Source organism: Papaver somniferum, unplaced genomic scaffold (assembly GCF_003573695.1).
Source record: "Papaver somniferum cultivar HN1 unplaced genomic scaffold, ASM357369v1 unplaced-scaffold_123, whole genome shotgun sequence".
NCBI lineage: Eukaryota > Viridiplantae > Streptophyta > Magnoliopsida > Ranunculales > Papaveraceae > Papaver > Papaver somniferum.
The window spans coordinates 1,967,497-1,974,128 of record NW_020621381.1 but is presented as its reverse complement, the minus strand read 5'-3'; the positions used below and the strand labels follow the sequence as shown (position 1 = coordinate 1,974,128).

At 39.3% G+C, this 6,632-nt stretch overlaps 1 long non-coding RNA gene across 2 annotated transcripts; it reads right to left on the bottom strand.

The window, feature by feature from the left end:
* Positions 1–2,420: 2,420 nt before the first annotated feature.
* On the bottom strand, positions 2,421–5,802 carry LOC113331085. Of its 2 annotated transcripts, none has more exons than XR_003350692.1 (7): positions 5,681–5,802; positions 5,444–5,582; positions 4,040–5,340; positions 3,468–3,713; positions 3,281–3,379; positions 2,666–2,720; positions 2,421–2,562 (listed from the first exon to the last, which is right to left on the bottom strand). It is a non-coding gene; the product is annotated as an uncharacterized LOC113331085 (long non-coding RNA). The 2 variants fall into 2 exon arrangements; XR_003350693.1 differs by having other exon boundaries at positions 3,281–3,372.
* Between the last annotated feature and the right edge of the window lie 830 nt (positions 5,803–6,632).

Below are 6,632 nucleotides of genomic sequence, written 5' to 3'. Positions count from 1 at the left end.
TTGCTCAGAATGATGATTCGTAGAACATTTATTCGAAACCCTAATTTCAGATCATAGTTGATGAATCGCTGAAAATAGGTCATGAGTGATAGCGGGACCGACCACATGGGATGATGGGCGTCCATGTGGTTCCCAGTGCTCGAGTGAGCATGCACCAGAGTTCTCAGTTTGAGGATTGGTGAAAGAATAATGATTAAATGTCGATTTCATCATTACTGAAATATTGCTGGGTTCAGCATTAGGTGATAAAACCTAGGTATGAAGGATGGGGGACCGACCAAGAGAGCATGGGACCGGCTCTTGGTGGTCATGAGACCAGTTTTTGGCCGTTTGAGCAATCCCCAGGTTGGTTGGAGAGAGTTTGGGCCCAATATGAGCAATTGAGCAAATTAGGTCAGAATTATGAAAACGTGTGGGACCGGCTTTGTGCAAGCCCTAAGGATGACTTTGGTCGGTCATGAAGGCATGCACGCTTTTTCGTGTTGTCCGTGTCTCCGTACTGAGAGTTTCAGTATTTTCTGATGTGCGTTCGAGCAACATTGTGAATTTTCAGAAGAATTTCATCTTGACTGAAATTCTTGATTATTGTCAGAATGAGCATGTATGCTCAATTGATCAATATTTTGTAAATATTAAAATAAGTGTATTTTTTAACATTTAAAATTTTCGTGGGAGGATAGCCGGTCGTGTGACCATGTTGGCTTTTGGTTTTTCATGATTCGAGCAAAATTTGAGAAGTTATGACGAAATCATGATTTTTGCTCAAACCAAGGAGTTTCATGAATTGAGGAAAATAATAATTATAAAAGTCTAGGGATTGCAAGGTATGGTACCGTCCACGGCTAGGGCATGGCCGGTTGGCTATGTTGCCCGGTCCCGCACACCTTTCCCTATTTGATAATATTAGTTTTCATGAATCCGTGAAGTTATGGAGAATCCATGAGTTTTGTTGAAACGGAGGAGTTTCATGAGATTAGGGAATACTAATTATAAAAAGCTAGAGATTGTGAGGTTTGGGACCGGTCACGGCTCGGGCATGGACGGCCGGCTAGGTTGCCAGGTCCCGCACACCTTTTCCTATTTTATAATAATATTTTCATGAATCCATAAAATTATGTGGAATTCATGAGTTTTGCACAAACAAGGAAAGTTGCTAAATTGAAGGAGTTTTTCATGAGTTCATGAAAATAACAAAATAGGGCAAAATAATGGAAGAGGCATGGGACCGACCACGGCTAGGGCATGGACGGCCGACCGGTAGGCCCGGCCCCCGGGCGCCTCTTATTATTTTATTACTATTTGTTGTTTTCTCCTGTTTTGCGTAGGATTCCTCATCTGTCCATATTTTTGGATGCTCGTTTGTGTATCCGGGTGTTCAGTCGTGCATAATTGTCGAGTACACTTGCACCATTTTTTGTGGGGATTACTCAGTGATGGTCCAGATGCCCGGATGTTGAGTATTTATTACTGATTTATGAAATACAACTGAGCAATAAAGTGAGCAGTCATTTATTATCAGTCCATAGAATCAGCTGTGGATTTGACCATGGATTCAGACTAATAAAATGATAATTTTATTACCCTCTCATGGAATCGTAGATTTGACCATGAAATCGGAGTAATAATATAGGTGGTGATATTACCATTTCATGAGATCAGCCGTGGATTCGAATATGAAAAGTCGTGGATTCGAACATGAAATCGGAGTAATATCTATTATCATTTCATGAGATCAGCCGTGGATTCGATCATGAAATCGGAGTAATACATTTATCTATTACCATTCCATAGAACAAGTCGTGAGTTTGACCACGGAATCAGCAACATCTTAAATTTGTTGCTGACTGGGCTTGCAACAGGTTTCTTCCGTTGCTAAACACTCTGTCGCTGTTCTTCGCAACAGCTCTTGTTCTGTTGCTAATATCGGTCAACAAAGGCGTTATCAACAGAAAATAGCTGTTGCAAAATTAAAATATAGAAACAGAAATAAGTTGTTGCTATTCTGTTGCTAACTTTAGAGTTATTCCAGGATATTTTTTATTAGAACAGGATATAGTTGTTCGGATTCAGATTTAGAACATGTTTCCGGCGTTCCTAAATTTTCGCAACAAGAAAAAAAATAGTCAACTATTCTTTGACCTAGTCAGAATCCATACCCCCACCCCACCAATTTATCATGCAACACCCAGTTCTCATTATCCTGATTGTATCTATTCTGATAATTCAATCAAATAACCCTCACATTCAACATGAAATCATAATTGAATTGTGAAACACAACAAAAAATTCATGACACAACAATAATTATCATTTGAATATATATATATGTGTGTGTGTGTGTTAACTTAACATCACATCATCAGAATCTTACAATGTTTTCAAAAAAAAAAAAAATCTTACAAAATGTTTTGAAGGAAAATGAACTCTACATTGTTGGATGTCTCTAAGGAAAAAAAAGTAACTGAAATACAAATTACAGGAAGTACCTGCCCATGCTGCTCCAATCAAATTTAAGTTCTTCCATCCCATCTCTTCATTCACGACGATTTCTGGATTGTGTTTCTGAGGTAGTTTGGTTTGTGATGACATTAGCCTAAGATAATGGTAATACGATGGCCATGATAATAAGAATTTAGATACAAATAAGAACTAAAAGAGAATTAACCTTTAGATTGATGATGTACATTTGGTCAGGTTTTTTCCTCACCTTCAGTTAGAGCCTGCAAAATGATAACACATCGAAACCCTTGAATTATTCCTTTAACTCGTATCACCAGAGAATCATAAAGAGATCTAACATTAATTATTCACTAGATCCCACCAAATCAGTGTTCGCTTGCAGAGCACTCTGGTATGGTTTGCTAACTATGACTATGATTCACTACAATTTTCAAACTTGTGGCCAACGGTGATTTGATTCCTCGCCCCCATAACTCCGGCTTGCTCGCTGTAAAATCTTGTGCCTTACAACGCAATTGCTACTTTCTTACAGGGAGACTTCTGGCGGACTATTTATTAGCAAGCAAACTATTCAAAAGAAAAAGTGGTCTTGGGCTCACCTTTATCTCCACCATTAATATTCCAAGATCACTATCACTTTTTCTTTTGAGCATATTAGCTGGAAGACTTGCAACAAAATTAACACAATCCCTGGCTCTAAAATGAAAACTGAACTGATGGTACTCGATAAAAAACGGATCCGACATTGAAGATTAAATGGAAAATTTCTATTTTGTAAGTAAATACAAAGAGGATTTCACAAGATGAGTTCAGTGGTTACCGCAGCGCATATAACTAGTATATAGAAGTTTGTTGGTGCTTCATTCTGCAATATAACATCTTCTTTCGGAGGGAAATACTTCGCTTTCATTTCTGAGACCTTCAAAATGATAGAGTCTTGGATGATGGGATAAACAGAATTATTCAAGAAGCAGAATAGAGAGTTCAAAAAGTTCCTGGTCACTTACTAACTGGAAAAGAAGGTCATTTGATACCCCGCGGAACAAGTACGCCTTGTTAACGAGATTATCGAAGAGAAAATGTGAAATGCTAGAACGGATGGCTTTAGGGAGGGATTCAAGAGTCTCTTGCTGATGCAACCCTTCGAAGTCAGTTCTGAACTTTAAACACAGATGGGAAAGCATCTGATCTTGTAAACGTTCTGGGAGATGGTTCCTATTTTCAAAACTTGAGGCAGCTTGAGTTGCATCCCTCTACGAATTCCAACATGAAAAAAAATCGTTATACAGCAGCATAAGAAGCCATTTAGCTCCAAACAATAATACTCGTGGATCGTAGTTCTAAATGCACAAAATAAAAATACGCAAACTTCCCTAATCTAGACGTTAACACGTTTCTAATGCTTCTAATCTATTAGCAGTTCTCCAAGTTAGGGTCATATTGTACTTGTAGAGATGCACATATAAGGGTCACACTGTACTTATACAGATGCACACATAAACAAGTGGAATAAACACATACTTATATGTATAATAGAACTAGAAAGGGAAACATAATAGCAATCATGGGGAAAATATACATCTGAGGTACCGGAGGTGATACGAGCTGAAGGGTGACTCCAACAGAAGTAGTTTCTTTGTTAGTTGAAGAAGATGAAATGCTTGCAAACTCCATCTGTAACTGCAGCAACAACCCATTTTCTGTAATTTCAGCTCACTGTCACATTCTTTGCCAACTCGCTTCTTCACCACCAGTTCCATACCAGCTTCATCTGCATCCTAACATACATCTATTGCAGCACTTTCATTCTCTTCTTGGACCAACAAAATCATTTCAACTTGCAGCTGCACATGCCTGCAACTCAGCTCATGCTGCTTTCATCTATAAATCACCTGCAACAGCTTCAATTCATCCTTCTCTCCAGCTTCATACAACAGCAAGACCACCCGTCTATTCCTGCCCACCCGTCTATTCCTGCAATTCCCTACAGCTCACAGCTCCATATCCACTGTCACTGCACTTGCATCTTTAGTTGCATTAGTTTCTCACTCAGCTTCAGTGCAGCTGCAATTACAGCTTTCCCTCAGCTCTTGTTAGTTCATTTCACCACTGCATCACTCTGCTCATGTCTCACTGTCACAGCACCACCAGCATTTCATTGCAGATGCAATTACATCTCCATACTCTTGACTAAACTTCCCAGCAGCAGCCAAACCAACTTTCCTGTAATTCCAGCATACACAGCACCACCTGAGACTGCAACCATTCTTGCAGTTCAACCCCTGCAGATCTCGACAGCAGCAACTCATACCCTGTGTTGTTCTTGCTCAAATGCAACTACCAGCACCAATTCCCATCAGAACTCAGTCACACACAGACCAAAATCAAATTTAAGGGCAACCCAAAATTCCTGCAACACAACATGAATTCTTCAGCAGCAAACACCATTCCCAGCTGTAACCACCATCTCTTAGTCTTCTTCACTGAATTTCTCTCAAACTCGTCTGAGACTCGAACAGAAAACACCCTTTTGATCTCTGCCATCAATCACCGATGTTGAATCGCACATAACCCTTAATTCTAGAGCAAACTGGTGCCAGCAACTAGTCTTCCTTGTCTTGATATTGAACAAACCCATTATTGATGTCTTCAATTCTTCCTTTGAAACCCTAATTTCTCCATGTTCCTCTGATTTGTTGATTCATTGCTTCAATTAACAGCCACCGAGACTCATCATTAACGACAGATCTTCTCTTACTGGAAACAACACCCTAATCTCTTCACAGACCCTAACATCTTCATTTCTCGATCTCTCTGAATTTCCATTAAATTTTACCCTCTCAATCTCCTCAGCTTTCTCTTACACAGCCGCACTATTTTCTGGATTTCAGAAACAAAAAAAAAAAACCTAAATAAATCTCACAAAATCAAATCAACACCTCAAGTAGAACCAAAATCAATTCGGAAACAGAAAACAACAAACCTAGATGATTAGCACAGATCTTGAATTGTCTCATAACCAACCCAACTTTCTCAGTATGTTTATGTTTAAGAATCTTCAAAGTTTCAACTCCTCTTTCTATTGATTTTCACCTTAATCAAATCGGTATAGTTTCTCTTTTCTACACACAATCAACAACAAAAAATCAAACCCATAAAAATCAAATCAAATTCGAATTAGAAAACTAAATTATTGAGATTTGGATAAGAGCTTCTTCACCAGTTGTAAACTTCTTCAAGTTTAACGACAGGTGCGATCTGAGCACCAATATCTTTTGCTTCACCACCATCTACTGCTCTTATCTCTTCGTCCTCTTCTTTTTCTTCTTCCTACTGCCGAAAAGAGAGAATGAAAATAGAAAATAGAGAAGGGATAAGTTTTCTGAAGTCTAGGGTTAGAGAAATTATGGGTGTTAGGGTGGAATCATATATCTGATTCAAAATGGTTTAGGTTGACTAGGTAGAAAAATAACAATAGATGTTACTTGGCACGAAGACGAGTGGCATGCGTGAATTTGCCGCAGTTGCTAGAAGAAACTGAAGATAAGCAGTTGCGAGTTTCGCAACAGAAATTACCTGTTGCTAAACTTTAGCAACTGCTTTTTGTAACTGCGAATTAGCAACTGCTCTAGCGCTGTTGCTATTCTACGTTGCTAAATCCAGAATTTGGTGTAGTGAATAGGAGCAATAAGATAAGATAGATTATCTTCTAGGAATTCAGTGGTGAATATGACGTAGAATTTAATCTCTTGCGTATAGTCGGTGAATCAGCGAGTGTTGCCAATGTCCCGAAGACGTTTTTCCCTCTCAACATTTCATGTATGGAGGACCGCCTGAGTCTATACACGGACACTCTACATAGTCAGGGAACAATGAGTGTCACCGGCCTCCTGAAGACGTTATTGCTCTCAATCTTACGGAGAACCGCACAATCGTTCTTCTATGTAGAGGTGAATTCCTCTATGTAGTCAGGGAACAGTGAGTGTCACCGACATCTTGAAGGCGTTAAGCTCTCAATCTTACGGAGAACCGCACAATTACGTTATTCTACATAGAGGCTATGATGAAATTCCCGGTGTAGAACACTCCGGAGAGGCCTTTCGAGCGACATATGCATCATACTTCGTAAAACATGAATCGTCACATGGAGCCCTGAAGCCGTGTCAGGATCA